General features: G+C 44.3%; 2 protein-coding genes across 3 annotated transcripts in view; both read left to right on the forward strand.

Annotated features, from left to right (window-relative positions):
- The window catches only part of TNFRSF21 (TNF receptor superfamily member 21), a 1,117,265-nt gene that overhangs the window by 129,160 nt on the left and 971,111 nt on the right, over positions 1 to 16,994 (forward strand). The window lies entirely within an intron of this gene.
- The window catches only part of EVA1A (eva-1 homolog A, regulator of programmed cell death), a 212,264-nt gene that overhangs the window by 810 nt on the left and 194,460 nt on the right, over positions 1 to 16,994 (forward strand). The gene's annotated exons all lie outside the window — the stretch shown is intronic.

Raw genomic sequence — 16,994 nt, forward strand, 5'->3', positions numbered from 1 at the left:
TGTGCATGTGGAACAGAGAAAATATAGCAGATCTTACTTTACAGTTGAGCAAGGTTGATTAGTTTGCTTGGGAATGGCTAACGAGGGTCACTGCTTTTGGGATATCAGTTCTAATTTTGGGTCTTCGTGTGAAGATCTAGTCTTCTATTCTTTAGGTGTGTGTTGCAAAACTCTTGTAATGGATAAGAGCTGCCAATTACAGTTTGCTGATGAAAAAGTGCCATTAGCAAGAGCTGAATCTCACTGGACTCTGGTTTCAACACATCACAATGCTGCTACTTGCTTTCTGGGAGTGCATGTGCGTGCTGTGAGAGATTTGTGTTAAAAAGGAGGAGCTTGTGGTGGAGGGGAGGACAATATGTACAGTAGCTTGAAGTCTTAATGTGAATTGAAGGGGGCTGGCTTGCTTGTGATTCAGTCTCCATTGGAGGCAGATCAGTCCTGGGGGCTGCCATTCAAGGCAGATCTGCCTCTGAATGGAAAGGACAGAAGCATTTCCCTGTTTCTAGTGTGTTTTTATGTTTCTTGGCATTGAGCTTTCTCTGTGCTCCTCCTTGCAAGCATGTTAATGCGGAAGGGGTGCATGGAGTGGGCGTGACAGGAGCTAAAGCTGCAACAGGGAAAGTACCGGTCCTTCTGAAATACAAATAAAGTTTGTCCCAGCCAGGCCAAATTGCTAAGCATTAAAATGTGCAAAAGTGTCCCAGAACAAGGGTACTTTACATTGTGTCGACACAACATCGATAGAACAATGGAAGCAAATTCGATAGGCTTTGGTGATGCTGGCAGGGAGTCAGATGCTGTCCTTTTAAAAATGGATAGGAAGATTGCTGGTAACAAAATCCAGTTTTCTGCAACATCCAACTGTACTGTCACACTTTGGGAGAAGAGGGGTGGCTTAAACCCCTGTGTACGTGCATGGCAAGGCTGTACTCTGAAGCAGGGTCTGCAATCCCAACAGCACAACCTCCCATGTGTTTCCACAACTGTTGAAATGTTCTGCCAGATCTAAGCTATGTTTCCTGATAGCAGTCTTGGCAAACGTCTGCAGTCTTGTTGGACTGACTGTACCTTGCGGGACAGGAAACATGATTTGCTGCAGGAAAGGGCTGTACCCAGTGTGTAGCAGCTTGAATACAGTTTTCTAAGTTCAGGAGCTGGGTAGCCAAAAGATGAAAGGGTGTAGGAAAAGGTACAGCATTTCCCAAATCACACTTTATGCTTCCCCAATACATTTTGCAAAGACCCCATTTGTCTCCCTCCAATGCTTGAGGGCATGTACCATGTGCCTCTCTGAAGGAGCAGTGGCCCAGATAACTCTTCCTACCTGATGGAGCACCTTGTTTGTTACTGTTACGCTTATATATGAATTGTCAGCTGCCATGAGGAATGGAAGGGGTGTAGCCTTTTAATATAATTTGACTGTAAAGGTGTCTGGCCACTTTTTCTATACTTTGGTGTCTTCTGGGTTCTTCTCTGGCATGGCTGGAATTGAGCAGGTGAACATCTTCGGGGAAGTCTTATAGCTTTACCATATGCTATCCCACCTAGAGGTGGTGCATCCAAAACATAAAATTGTCTGCATCCCAAGGAGATGAATGGATTTGCATTGGCTATTGCTGCTGAGGAGTACAAGGCTTGCTCTGATCCCATGAGAGGTTTCTGCAGCAGTTCAACTTCTGTCCACATGCCGCCCATTGGGATGTAAGGGCTTTTCCAGGTTGCAAGTAGCAGTACTATCCAGAGAGAGCAGCTGATGCTTTTTGGAGAAAAATGTTTTTTTAAACTCAATCCTGTAGACCTTGTTTGGCAACAAAGTTTCTCTGGCTTCTCAGCTTGGTTCGACTCAGCATTACCAGGGAGGTGCTGCTGTTAGTAATAGGTCATGGCCTTTTCATGATGGGCCAGACAGAGCGCATAGATCCAGCCCTGGAAGGAAGCAGTTTAGGGATGGCCAGTCTTGAGCTCTAAGCAGATCACAAGCAGCGCTGATCTGACTTACACTCTGCAGCTATGCAACTGGCCAAAAGACTTACCAAGTCCCTCTGCTCCCAATACTCTCCCACTGGCTGGGTCTTCAAGGTGTGTGTCTCTTGGCTGCAGAAGATTTCTTCTTTACATAGGTCATGGGAAGGCACCCTGAGAGAGTAAGGAGAGGCCCAGGGTGGCACTCACGGGAAAGCACAGGGAGAGCTGCTGGGGATCTCCATCATCTCGGCTCCCAGGCCTCTGAGCCCCTGGTCTCACATTGTGGCTCCATCTCTCCTGTTTGAACAGCTGAAATGTCACAACGTGAACATGATGACTGCATGTCCTGCTGGGGACTGGTGCAATCTGAGATGTAAGAATTAAAATTCCTTTTAAGTGAAGTATTTGAACTATGTGAAGAGTTTTGAAGTTGTTTTCTTTAATAGATCTTAAAACATTGATGTTTGCAGGAGGTTGTGGGGGTAGGAAGCAGGTCCTTTGGGAAAGAGTGGAGTTATCAGGCACTTTGCAGCCACTTGTTAAGAAGGCCTGGACTTTTTCTGTGTGGCTGCTTGTAGTAGGGGCTCTTTATCTAATCTCATTCTGTGATCAGTTCTTGTGCTTGGGACTGTTTGAAGGCTTAGGACCCACTGTTGTGGTGTGTCACATAACCCTTATGGTCAAGGTGACACTTGAAGACTGTGATGAGGTGTGGGGTAAGAGGCTGGTCTTTTGAATTTCAGTGCTTTAACTATAAACCCTTAATCCTAATCTCAGTCCCAGAAATGAACTCTCCGAAATCCCTGCTAGTTGATAAGACGTCACCTTTGTTTTAGCCCTTTTCTATTTGTGGTGGGAGTCCAAGACAAAGCAATGTCCTTGCCCTGCCAGAAGAAGCTATGCCATAGCTCCTCTGTGTAGGCTCTGGGAGGCAGCGATCCATATGCAGTGCACAGAGGGACTAGGTTAATGAAAACGGGGCCAAAATTAGTCTTTGGTGTGAACTTAAAATGCAGGTGTTGAAAACTTAGTTGAAAGCTTAGTTAACAGCTATTGCTCATATCCTGTGTGCTGTCTCTAGCTCCAGCCATAGGATTCCTGTGTCTGAAGCTAATCTGTGCAAACACATGTTGAATTCTGCTCTACCCAGTGCCAGCCAAGGTGACCATTTAACTTCCAGCTGCATACCTGCAGGGAATTGGGCTTATGTAATTATGATGCTGTGCTCCAATTCTCTTCAATAAGTTTCCCATTCATTAGCTAATTTCAGGCATGTTGGACAGAAAAGTAGTGGCATCAGATCTATGCAATTGTGGTGAGTTTCATGTTAGCAGAGGCAGATCCCTTCACTACTGCTGCAGTACAGAAAAAGCTGTGCTGTGAGCTTAACCATTTGCAGACATCAGAGAATCCACTGCGGGGATCTAAGCCAAAACCTTGGTTTTCTAGGCATGGAAATAGCTTTGATGGGAGCTCATGCCTTTTCTGACACGGGAGAACCCAGCTGCAGGACATAAAGCTGTAGGAATAACAGCCCCAGTAGCGCTGCTCCCCCTGGGCCTGCTTTAATATTTATGTTCTTTGCATTATATTTGGCACAAGCTGGATGTGAGCAGTACTTTGCTTAAGGGAGCTGATCCGGCATCGAGCCAGATGAATACTGCTAACTCCCATCCACACCCTGCAGGTGAGCCCTGGGTAGCTTTCCGGACCTCTCCCTGGAGGCTCTTCCTGGCTTTGAAAGCACGAAGATTGTTGTGGGTTTTTTTTTTCCCGTTTCCCCAAGAATGGCAGGTTTCAAGTGAAAGCTGCTTTTTCCACCTCCCTGCTAATTGGCTCAGTATGTTTGTTTGAGCTGATGAGGGCTGGAGCTGGGAGGGGAAAAGCACTTCTCCCTGATTGCATTTAATCAGTCCATAATAAAGGCAATTTGTTTGACAAGTCCATTCACCAAATTATCGCCAAAATCTACATGCTAACAGCTTCTGAATGGCTTTACTCAGACTTTGATATTGGTTTTGGAGCCCTGAATGGGTCAATGGTGTCAAGGGGGGTCCAGGATTTCCATGTGTTGAAAGCTGCAGGCTGTGAAAGGGGGGTTTCAGGAGAAAGGCAGATACAATTTCTTTCCCAGTGTGTGGTGTGACTCAGTAATGAGGTTTGTGCTTTTGACCCCAGGGGCAAACAGACATGCTTTAGACTTCATTTAAAGACTGGGCCAAACCCAGGCCACCTCCATTTCTTCTCTTGGTGAAGTTCTCTGAGTGATGAGTTTGGATGGACCTCAGGCTGCTGCTTGAAGAAGTTCTTGCCCCAGGTGATGTTTTCCTCCTCAGCTGGAGGTCATATGTGCCAACCCATCCATCACAGCTGTGTAGGCTGCAGTTTGGCTTACTGGGGGAGGTCTGTGCTGGGGTAGAGAAACTCTCCTTTGCAAAGGTGACAAAATCCAAAACCTCATCAAAGCCAGTTAAAAACCACTGTTGGCCTCTTCTAGTAATGTTCTGGAGCTGTGGCTGCACGGTGAGCTGCAGGGGATGGGTCTGGGGAGCTGAAGGAGGTGGCTGGCTCTGGCAGCCATGGCTGAGCGGTTCTCGCAAGGGGAAGGTGCAGTTGGTTTTGTGTCACGATGTCTGTCTGTCAGTGGGAAGCAGTCTAAAGGCCTCAGAGAGCTGAGAGGTGTTGGAGGAGGAAATCAATGTGTGTGTGTGTGTGGGGGGGGGGGTGTCAAGTGCCAGTTCTGCTGCTTTTGGGAAAGGAGGAGAAGAAGCGCAGAAGCTGGGGCTATTTTGGTGCCTTGGAGAGCAGTTCTGGTTTGTCAGCAGGAATGCAGCTTTCTGGGCATCAATAGACCATGTTAAGCAAAAATACAACTGTCAGTGTGCTCCTGTCCTGAGGCCTGCTCCAGAGAACACTGTGGATTTCCTAGCAGTTGTGATGATAATGCTGTAAGGGAGGACTCGGCGCTTGCTGACTCTTAATATGTTCAGAGTTTACTTTTACTGACAGCTGAGGGGACCAAACTGAGCTTCAGGAAAGAGAAACATGTGTTTCCAATTCCGTGTGTTTGTGGTCCTGGGCTGTGACCAGAAGTGCTGCTGTTACTGCTGCAGAAAAGCAGCTGCAGGTCTGTATTTGTGGTGCCAGGGAAAGGAGACACTGTCGGGGAGGGATGGATGGGGTTGCTGTGGGTGCCAGGATGTCTCATGAGGGGTCCATGTGAAACGTCATGTAGGCAATAACTTCAAGCTCAAGAGCCATATGTATGCATCTGGCTCACATCATGTGGAAATCCACTGTTTTAGCCATCAGAGCTGTCAGCAAGAGCCAAGAGACCCCAGGGATCCCAATGTCTGTGTGATGATTGGCAATGTTTATATAGTACCTACTAATTGCAGTGGCCCAGAAACTGATCCGCTGATGCAGACTTTTGTCAGTACCAGGAACAATTTATTTAATTAGTATTATTAAAAAAAAAAATCCGTGGTGGTAATTTTAATCACTTCAAAGTATCCCAGGTTATCAGTACCCACTAGATGCACAGTCTATTTGAGGAAAATGTCCTTGCAGCATTCTTCCTATGTCTGTGTGTTGTTAGGGATACAAATGCTGCAGAATTAAAGAAAGCAACTGTTTATGTCCTCAGGTAAAAATTGTTCCCTGATTTAAGACTCTGTGAAAGCAGATTTTATATAACACAAATAGTTTGGTCAATTTGGAGGGGGAAAAAAAAAAAAAAAGCAGGCATTTTAATGTATCCTTTCTCAACCAAGATACTTAGATGCTAAAATAATCATTTAAGTTGGGTTTTTTTAGAATAAGCTTAATCTCTGAACAGGGGGGAAAACCCCCTATGTATTTACACTTGGCACTTTTGCCGATCCTTTTGTTGATGCTAATTTAAACATGGCCTGATCTCCCAAAGTGCTTGGTGTTCAGAAGTGAAAATTGGACTATGTTGTGTTTAGGTGGGTGTGCAGTGATTTAGGTGGCCAACACCAGGACTGTTTACATGTCTTATTTGAGATTGGCTGCTTGTGCTTGGCGTGTTTGTGCGTGTCTATATTGAACTTTCTGCTTTCTGTTCCAAGATAGCAATCCCAGTCCCTGTGGGGGACCATTTGAAGCAACTACCCCTGGGGTTTTTTTTGTGCTCTTGTGATTCCTTTTTATCCAGATACCCAAGACCTTCAGAGACTCAGTCTGTTTCTGTCCCTTGAAAGGTATGTGGCTGCCTGCAGGAACAGACCCAATGTGCTGCTAAAAGTAGTTCAGAGGATTTTTGGTCAGGTTGGTTTGGTGCAATACTACAATGTTCCTTGTGTCCTTGCAAGTGCTGTGCCTCACTGATCCGGTACTGCTGTTGTCTGGAATTTTTGTGCTCTTTCCAAGAGACAGGAAAAGGCCAAATTCAGCTCAGCTGTGAGTCAACTTTGCTGACTTGCCAAGAGCTTTGCAGGATGTACAGAAGCACAGAAGTTAATCCCAACTCATCTTCTTGCTGATTAAATCTGATATATAAGTAATAATTGTGCACATGTTTAAGAGAACTGCTTGGGTTACCATTTATTTATTTTTTTATTTACCTAGCTACTCCTTTTGCCTGAAGGAAGATGGTGAGTTCTGTGTCTCAGCCTGGGTTTGGGCTGATCCAAGTATGCCCAGCTCAGCTCACTAACTGAGGATATGAGCTCATTCGTAGTAATTAAAGTATGTATGTCTGCTCTTTCAGAGATGCTTAATGTTTGGCTGCCTGGAACCCAGTGCGTGTCTTTTTCATGTCAGAGAGACAATGATGGTTTGGCAGTTCTGAGTTGCACAGTAAAATAAATCTTGGCTGAGTCTCTTCAAATATACCGAGTGCTCTTGAACTATGTTGGTAGATGCTGTGGTATCAGTGTCGATAGGGCTTCTTTGGATGTTAAGGCTTGCTATGCAATAATCACTCTTGGGTCCATCTGGATCCTTGCACAAAGTTGAAGTGGCATGTGTGGGACCTGCAGTTTGGGCAAACTCTCCGAGTGGTCAGGTTTCAGAAGTGTATTTGAATTAACAGATGGATGTAGGATACTGCTGAAGAATTTGCAGTAGATGTTGTCCAAGCACTTTAGTTATGGTGGGCAGGGGAGGTTACATCCACCTGCTGGCAAAGTATCCCATAACCTTAACAACAGAGGAAGAAAGATGTAAAAATAAAAAAATGTATTTCCTTTTTTTAATGTTACATTAAGAGAATGGCCTAGAGACCCACATTATGAGAAGTTTTGTCAGCCACTTATGATCAAAGAACTTCACTATGTACTTTTGTGCACCTTCTTTTGACTTGGTATCAACACTAGTTGCCAGCAGAGATACTTTTCACTCCTCCAGCAGCTCATAAAAGCACCAGAATCACCAGGGTGAGAGAGGGCTGTCTTCAGGTAAGTTACACTAAATCTTCATTAGAGTTGGACCATTCAGACCACCTACTCTGAGATCCCCTGTCTGATTGTGTTATTTTATTTTCACCTACTATCAGATGCCTGTGGTTTGGCTGCTATGATATTATCGACGTGTTGTGTTAGCCTCAAGGTTTAAAATGGGCTTTTACTCCAACAAGTAAATATAAAAACAAACACAGTGGGGGGATTTTCTGCTAATTTTTCCTCTGTGATTTTTGTATCACACTGTGGGCTGGGGTGACCTGCATCCTGTGCCTAGGACCTGTGGATCTAGCTGTGATCCTTTATCGTTTGCTCCTCTGTATTGATATTATGGTTGATCTATTGCAGGTGCTATTCCTGGCATTCATTTCCCATGTTTGCTGTATTTTGCAAGGGCTTTTGGCTCATGCATTTTTACTTAAAGCTGTGTTGGGCCAAGAGTGCAGACACTTAATGCAATTAGACTGATAGGTGGTAACTTGAGCTGCTGTAGCTGGATTATGTTCAATTTTGGGCCTCAGTCTTTGGGAAATCTCCTTCCTCTGTGGTCTGTGTGGAGACTGGATGTGCAGTGCTGCTGTGGCCCTGGCGATGTCCATAAGATGCTATGGGACAAAAATCTGCGCTTTGGTTTTGAAAAATTTTGCCTTTTGTGTGGAACATTCAAAGAACAGCATTAACGTTGCAAATCAAACATGTGGAAGTTAAATGTTAAAATTAAGGTTGTTTTACCTACTCAAAACTAGCCATTTGGGTTTTTACATTATAAGTTACTTTTTACTGAGAACATACTACTTTTTCTTCACCTCCTCGGGACTCCTGTATTGTCCAGTGCACAGGACAGCTGCCTCATATTTGTTTTCTTTATCCTTCTGGTTCCTTATGGCCCTAGGGCCTTATATACTATGTGTTATTTAAAGCCTATTCTGCTTGTTGTGAGTGTTCTACAAACAGGGATGTACTTACCCTTCTGGAAGGAGAGTCTGGAGTGTTACCTGCATTGCACAGATGAGGATCCAAGGCAGAGAGATTAGCATCAGGAGCTGTAATTGCCTGATATTTCAGAGATTCTTCAGTATCTACCTTTTTCTCCAGTAGCAGCCCCTTACCCATTCTCTCAAGCTGTGATAGGCAGGAAGAAATATGTGGTACTCGATACACAATTCCTTCTCCAATACTGTAATGCATATATGCAAAAGGACTGCATGGCTTAAAATGGGCGTTACAGTTGCAAAGTCAAGTGCATGTAGCTAAGTGCTGTGGGTTAACCCCTGTAGGCAGCTAAGCACCACATAGGTGCTTGCTCGCCTCCCCTTCCCACTCCCAGTAGATCAGGGGAAGAGGAAAGGAAGAGTAAAAGCAAGAAAACTCGTGGGTCAAGATAAAAAATAGTTTCATAAGTGAAGGAGAAGTGGAAGAAAAAAGAAAGAAAACAAGTGATGCAATCACTCACCACCTTTCACAGGTAGAACAATGCCCAGCCAGTTCCCAAGCAAAAGATGGCTGACTTACCTAAACCCCACTCCACTCCGTTTTATTGCTGAATGTGATGTTATATGGCATGGAATACCTCTTCAGTTAGTTGAGGTCATCTGCCTGGTTGTGTGCCCTCTCAACCTCTTGTGCACCCCCCAAATCTATTCACTGGGGGGGCAGCCTGAGAAACAGAGAAAGCGTTGATGCTGTGCAAACACTGTTCAGCAATTGCTAAAACATTAATAGGTTATCAATACTGTTTTTGTCACAGATCCAAAGCACAGCACTATACAAGCAGCTATGAAGAAAATTAACTCTATCACAGTCAGACTCATTACATTAAGGAAAGGGCAAAGTTACACCTGTATTTTGTATGTAATATGAGCTAGAGGTGGATATGATGGCAAGCTTTCAGTTGGCTGATATGACCCATAAAGTGCAGTTGTAGGAAGGGTCTGGTTTTGCATAGGTTTTTGTCTTAGAGCAGTCATGCTTTGAGGGTTACTTTATTTGGGATGAGATAAGAGTACTTAAAATTGGGTTACAAATTGGGGGTCGGTCCTTGGAATGTGTTCCAAGAGACCTTTAAAAATGAGTTTTGAAGACATTCCCCCTCCAAAGTTTTGTTTGTTTCTGTCCTTTCGTAGGAGAAAAAAAATGTAAAAGTGCCTATTCAAATGCACAAATAAAGATCCTCTGGTGCAAGTGATATCACTAAAAACTAGAGCCCTAGGGATTTGTACAGTTTAGTTTCTCTCTAGATTTTTTTTTTTTATGTGGGTAACCCCTTGGAAACTGAGGTTGGCAATCTGACTGTTTCCAAAGCACATCCATCTCTTCCTGTATCTTTTGTACAGGGACGTCTTCTGTTTGTTAATACTGTTTGTTTCCTGGTTTATGTCCTCAAGCTGAATTCCAGGTCAAAGAAGTTAAAGCTTTATAAAAGTGAGTTGAGCAGGGAAGTGGCTCCACAGCTGATGGTGAAGCACACGCATCTGTGTCCCATGCTGTGCTCACATGTTAGTTTATTGTTAGTCTTACAATAAAGGATAGCACTGGTTTTTGTTCAGCTAAACAACTTTGAAGGAATGAATTGTATAGAAAAAAGAATAGATGAAGCCTGGCTGTTACTTGCCAAAATGTTCTTTGTTTTAGTTGTGTGGGATGCAGAACTCCCAGAAGAGGATGGTTTCTCTTCTATAGCAGCCAAGGGGAGCTGATGGATTGAATAGGGAGGCAGAGACAGAGGTTCAGCAAGAAGGGGTGAAAAAATCTTCTGATTCTTCCTGCTCTTTGGGTTTGTTTGTCTTCAGCTGACGGCCCCAGGCTTTCAGTTTGGCTATACTGCAAGAGCAGAGGCTCTGCTATACCAGTAAGTTGCACTGTAAATGCGGTTGGTGCCATTTGGCTTGGATTTGGTTCAGAGTTAGCATACACAGATAGTAGTTAGTGCATTTTGGCAATGGTATAGCTGGTGGCTGGAGTGTAAAGCTCTATCAGCAGCTGCAGAAAGCTGAATGCTTGGTGTTAGACAATCCATTTTTCTTGCTGGATAAATGAAAATCACTTTTCCTTTATCTCTCTTTTCTTAAACATTCTCCATATAATTGCAGGGCAGGGTTCAAGTTCAAACTGATAAGATTATTTTGCTTCCCTAAGCTGCATGACAATGGTCCCCTTAGCAAATTAAGCCATGGACCTCCTTTTGCTGTAATGGGAACCAATCTCATTAGAAACAGAGCTGGATTAGTGAAGAGTCCAACCTACCGTACAGATATGCATTCTGACCCCAGCAGGCCTGAAGTGCCTTTTGTTCACTCCAGCCTCCTCTGCATTTTCCCATCGCTTATCCATCTGTGTGTTGGAGCTGGTGGTGATTATTTCTGCTCAAGAAAAGCCTGTTGGAGGGTGAAAAGGAAGTTGATTGTGATATCACACTGGCCAATATGAATGATAAATTGTTTTTTAAATGTTTCCTTTGATTTAAGTCATTGGATTACAAGACTGATTAAGATGCCTGTTGCAGGTTATTGGAGATTAAGGGCCCCTCTTCACTGGTTTGACCTGTGAGACAGAAGACTATCCTTTTCTGCCTCTCAGCATTACTCTCTTCTACAGATCGGAAAATCTGGACCTATTCACACCAACTTCTCCGATGTCTGGACACAGGAAGCTCTTTTTTGCAGAAAAGACAGACAAACCTTTTCACCAGTGACCTGCATTGGTTCTGTCTGTCCTTCTTGGTGACAGTTGTTGGCTCTTGATGGGTTGCATGTGGACTGTCCAAGCTGCTTTATCAAGCAGTTGGGACTGAGAGCTTTGAGCTGGGTCTGTGCACACCACTGCCAGCAAGAGAGCGGCATGACTGTGCCTGCAGCAGGCTCTCAGGAAGAAGTTGTGGCTCAGGAGCAATGTTGAGCTGTGGGGGTGCTGCTTCTGGAGATGCTCACGTGCATGCCCGTGTTGGTCCTAGTTCAGTGCTGGTGTTGTATGTGCTGCTGTTGTCTATTGTTTGCTTTCTTCCATTTGCATCCTCACAATCTGCTTTTGGGATCCACCTTATCTATCTGTCGATCTAATTTGTATTATCTGCATTTTTTTCCTCTTTCTGAGGTCCCTCAGCTCTGGGAGATTAGAGGTACAGCCCTGGCTGATACCAGCTGCTTCCATGAGATGGAGCCACACTAAGGATGCTAAGAGGGGTGAATCCCACCGCTTTCTGGGTTAAGAGCCATTTTCTGATCCTTAAGGAAATCCTTGTGCCCATGCATTTCTCCTATGTCCTACTTCTCTGACTGATCTTGGAAGTATTGCCTGGAGCTTGACTCCTGGCTGGAAGTTCATGGTTGAAGCAGTCTGGCAGGGAGGGCAGACTGTGGACAGTGTTTCAAAGTGGCACCAATGAAAGAATGAGCTTGGCTGGTTATTGTAGTAATTTGTTGCTATTGATTAGCCTGGAGGCTAATGCTTAAGTGGTGAGGAGTCCTGACTCGGTGAGTAATTCAATATAAAGCAGTGGGGCTATTCACATGAGGGAGACTTGGCTTCTCTTTATGCCCACTTCTGATGGATATGAAGTGTTTTCTTTAAATAAATGTCATTAGCAAGAGCAAGGGTTAGCCAGGGTAATTAACACTGCTAAGCTATAGTCTCTCTGTTGCCAGCCAGGTTGCAAACAGGCGGCTGAAGAAACAGATCTGTTTTCTGTTCTTGTTACATTTCTGGATATATTTTAAGGTTTCTCAAAAAGAGCAGAACAATGAAACATCCTTTGACAATACCGATCTCTTTTCTTCATGGCCCAGCCTGAGCAAGCATTCAGACCCTTTCCATCTGGGATTGCTCATTTCCTTTTTTTCTCCTGAAATAAAAACAGTACTCCCCCAAAAGCACAACTTCTGCAGTGCTGTGACAGAGCCAGCCTCTGTTGCTCTATCAGGCAGGCATCGGATGGGACATTGTCTTCTGTTTCCCCCCTCTAAGCTGCAACTCAGGGAAAAAAAAAATCATAGCAACAAAGAAACCCTTTTCATATGTTGTTTTAGTGCTGTCAAAAATAGTAACTAATGCCCACCCTGAATTTCTCTCAGTGCTTTTTCAAAGGCTTCCATCCTTTATGTGCACAGGGGAGAATGAGGCACATGGGAAAGAAATTGCATTCAGTGAAATGAAATATTGTCAAGCCAATTGGAACCACAATCCTTGGGTGTGCTGGTGTCTGAGGCTGTAGCACCAAGCCTGGTTCAGTTGTGAGGGGACCTTGTGATTACAGAGACTGTCACAGACCTCCTGTGTGTCCTGCCTACACAGCCCTAAAGCTCACTGCGAGAGGCCATGGGACTCAGCCTCTGTTTCCCTGCCTGACCCTTTTGATTACATGTTTCCTGAGTGTCTCTGTGTATCTTCTACTGTAGCTTGATTCCTTGCTGGTTTTTTTGGAGCCCAGATCCCGTAGTTACCTGGATTGTAGTGACTTCTAAATAGTTTTGGAGCTGGGAAGTTGAAGGGTATGTGTACTGCCCCATTAATAGTGCTGCCTCTCTGAAGACTTTCTGATACAGAGAGGTCTCCCAAAGTAGATAACTGAGCAGACGGTTAGATAGATAGTCCTGTCTATCTGCTGCTTTCAAATGAATGTTTTTACTTGATCCTGCCTGTGACTAGTTAGATGAAGTTACTCTGGAAAGGATGCCTTTATTTGCACTTCTGCGGCCCGAATCATGGAATTAGGCTCAAAAGTAGCATACAGAGGGTTTACCCACATCTGTGAAGTTTGCCAGCAAGTGCTTTTGGCAAGACACTGCTTCAGCAAGTTTCTAGCCTATAAGACTTATGGTGGCTGCCTGCCTATACCATGCAGCACACCTGGAGTAAGGTAAAGGTGCAGCTGTGGTAGGTGGGGAGCATTTTCTTTGCCAGCTTGGCCTGACAAAGGCAGGCTCTGATATACCTTCTCCACTGTCCCCATAACTTTCTTGCAAAGGTAGTAAAGAATGAAACACTTCTACTGCTTTTTTTCACCACTAAGGCTGTGGTCCAGCTGTGCCCCTGCTGCTCCCTGGTGCAGTATCAGAATTGTCTTGGTCCAGACTTTACATGTTGTCTTACAAAGGACCACATCAGCCTGACCTACCTTGATCTCCAGGTGAGACCTTATTGCAGCCTTTCAATACTTAAAGGGGACTGATAAGAAAGACAGAGAGAGACTTTATACCAAGGCCTGTAGTGATAGGACAAGGGCAATGGTTTTGAACTGGAAGAGGGTAGATTTAGACTTAGACATAAGGAAGAAATTTTTTATGGTGAGGGTAGTGAGACACTGGAACATGTTGCCCAGAGAAGCTGTGGATGCTCCATTCCTGGAAGTGTTCAAGGCCAGGTTGGATGGGGCTTTGAGCAACCTGGTCTAGTGGAAGGTGTTGTGGGGGATTGGACTAGGAGGTCTTTAAAGGTTCCTTCCAACCAAAACCATTCTGTGATTCTATGATCATAGGAGATTTCAGAATTGTCTTTAAACTCAGACATGTCCCTTTGTGCAAGTTTTCTGCAGTTTGAAAACTACTTCTCTGCTGCGGGGTTAGTGAGGGCTGCAGGACGCTGTCAGTACCATGAGTGAGATATTACTGTAGTATCCATGGCTGTTGGATGCAGAATTGCCTTTTAAAGTCCCTCTCAGCCTTGTCAGTGTTGGGGGATTAGTACAGAGCTGCATTTCTGTGTCTGCTGGCCAGAGCAGCCCAAGCTACAAAATGCTGGATGGGGAGGGAGGCTGGCTAGATGCTTGATCCCTTGTTTCAGGGTCTTTCTGGCCCATTTCCTAGCATAGTTTTCTGGAGGAGATCAGAGCTGCTTCCATCCCAGCCATATGTCATTGGCTTAATGGCAGTACTGATGTATGCGGAGGGAGATGAGGCTTTTCCCTGAACACTTGGCCTGGTGGTGGTAGGACAAGAGTGAGGTCAACACCTTTTTCTGCTCTTGAAGCAGCGGCTATCAAGGGGCAATAACTTTTCATTTAGCCCTTTTTCCACTGGTGATAATGAGTCTGATTTGCATTGTAGAGAAGCTGTCATATAAATGCTGTCTGGCTCATGTGATAACAGCTCAGCTGTGCTCCAGCCCCTGTGGGATGTGCAATGAGGGTAAGAAGTTTTCTTAGACATTAGACATGTGGAAGGCACAGTTATCACTAAATGTGGTGCAGAGGGGTAGGGAAATGTCCATCTAATGGTGTATTTAACCAGAGATTGACCATGCTGGGGATTGGTGGACAGAGGTGGAAATTTACTCTCCCAGGCTGTTCTCCATCTTAATCTTGCCTGACCATGTGAGGGGAGGATCCAGCCCTTCTGATGCCCAGGCATGAGCAAAGCTTGGTGTATTTTGAATGCTCTGATGAAGGCTGTTTTATTCTCAATCTGATGGCTTGTTCATGCTAGTGCTTCAGTGATAAATCATTATTGGTGTTTCTCATGAGGCTTTTAGGACTTCTCTGGAAACTTTAAAACCTGTAGTAGTAAGGTAAGGCTGCAGGTTAAACACCTTGGAGGCTTGGTGTGCCTCCAAGGCAAGACAGGCCAGGTGCTTTTTGTTTGTGACTTAACTCTAAATTTCCTAGTTTTACTTGAAGGTTGTAATGTTTCCACCCTCTTTTTCCTCTAGTTCTGAATTTCCATTTGGTTTCCAACTAACATGTTTAAGTACACTCAATAAATCTATCAAGAGTAATTCACAGTTACATAGCATCAATCATTCATGGCTGTAGAAGCATTTTGCTGTAGAGGATAAATACCGGTAGCACTATCTTGTAGGTGGAGGAACTGAGGCGCAGATTGTACCTTCAGCAGTAGGATTCCATTTTCCTTAACTGTTCCAGAGACACCTTCATCTCACCTAAGCTGTTCCTTTGGACTTCTAGGGGGTGCATCATCTGCTTGTCATTACATCTAGAGATCACTGGCATCCCATGATTGCTTGTTCCTCTCAAATGACCCAAAGAAGGTCCAGACAACTAGCTTAGACTAGATGGATCCTGCTCAAAATCACTGAAGTAGAGAGCAGTAAAGCTGACAACCTGACTTCTAGCCCATCTCCTGTGCCTTTTTTAGTTCTTGGCACTTTGCTGATATGCAATGGATATAAGGTGATTCTATAACTCCTTTCTGTCTTATTAGGACACTTTTTGCAGGAAAATTCCTATTAGGGTGGTGAGGTATGGAACTGGAATACCACCCTCTCTTAGTGTCCTTACAAGTAATGTCTGTGTACTGGATTGCTAGCCTTGTAGTTGCTCCCTTACCATGAGGAATGCTACATAACACCCCTTGTACTGCTCTGATAGAGCTAAATAAGCCCAAGGAGTGAGGAGATTGGCCTCAGTGCTTTGAGATTAGTGTGTTTGTGTTTGTATTTTCTATTTTTCACTTTCCAGCCTAAGGATATTCATTAATTGTTTTGATGTATGTGTCATCTCCTGTTCTTAGAAATGCTGTGCTTGTTCTAAAAGCAGAATGACATTCATTCACTCTGAAACATGGGGATTTGTTTTCTTGGGTGTTGTAAAGCAGAGGAGGTATAAATGCTGCAATTAAGAGGTGATGGGCTAATCTCATTAGTCAATGGAAGGAAACACTGGGGTCAGTGGGTTGGATAATGAAATCTGAAGATAAATTTTGATGCACCAGATGGCCTGACCTAGTGGTTCCGCTAATTTGGAAGGAAGGAGAGTCAATGGTATCTTTGAAGAACAAAAGCTGAAGCAAAAGGCGGCATGTGATTTCTCTGAGCTAAAAACCTGTTTTTGTGATGTCTCAGTTGTGTGCAGGCCTGTGGGATTCATCGAGGCCTGCTGTCTTTTTTTTGGCCTTTTTGGCCAGTTTTGGGCACTAAGAGACAGGCCTCCAGCAAAAGTTAATGAGGTACTGGCAGTATATTGCTGTGCTTGTATGACTAGTGGCTTAGCAAGAAGAAATAATTCTGACATCGCATTCTTTTGGAAGGGGCTCGTAATTTAAATATCTTTGTTCTGTAGAGAAGGTTGTGTTTATGGTGTCCCCTTATCCACAAATATGTAAGACTTAAGAGTCAGAAATCCCGATATTTGTTTTTGGGATGAGATTGTAGGCTTCTTCAGCATAACACTTTGTTTCGGCTCAACTCTTAATTTTCTGGGATCAGTCCTTTCATCCCCACTGAAGTAGGCAAGAAATAGATGTTTGGGGGCTAAAAAATAGAGGCAAAAAAATAGTTCAGTTTGCAAGAGTGACCTGTGAGATGGGAACACCTGTTTTGGCTTGGCTCAACCTGAGATACTGTCACCAGATACTGCTTTCACAGAGGACCTGCTGGTTCCTTTCATTTCCATCCATTTTTAGCATGCTTGACATCAGCACACACTGAGGCATTTCCCATCCTGAGTCTCTCTGCAGGGTTGTGGCCCAAGAGATACCCTGAAGGTAAGTGGGAAGAAGTTGGATATAGTCCTACTCCTTTCTGCTTTGCTCCATGTTCAACACAAACACTCATTCCTTACCTCTGTCACCTACCCACACCAACATTTTTCCAGGAAACAAACAATAAGTAGGGTTTGCCAAGCTTGGCTGTATTGCCTAAAATGAAAGCTGAGGA

Source organism: Accipiter gentilis, chromosome 16 (assembly GCF_929443795.1).
Source record: "Accipiter gentilis chromosome 16, bAccGen1.1, whole genome shotgun sequence".
Classification (NCBI taxonomy): domain Eukaryota; kingdom Metazoa; phylum Chordata; class Aves; order Accipitriformes; family Accipitridae; genus Astur; species Astur gentilis.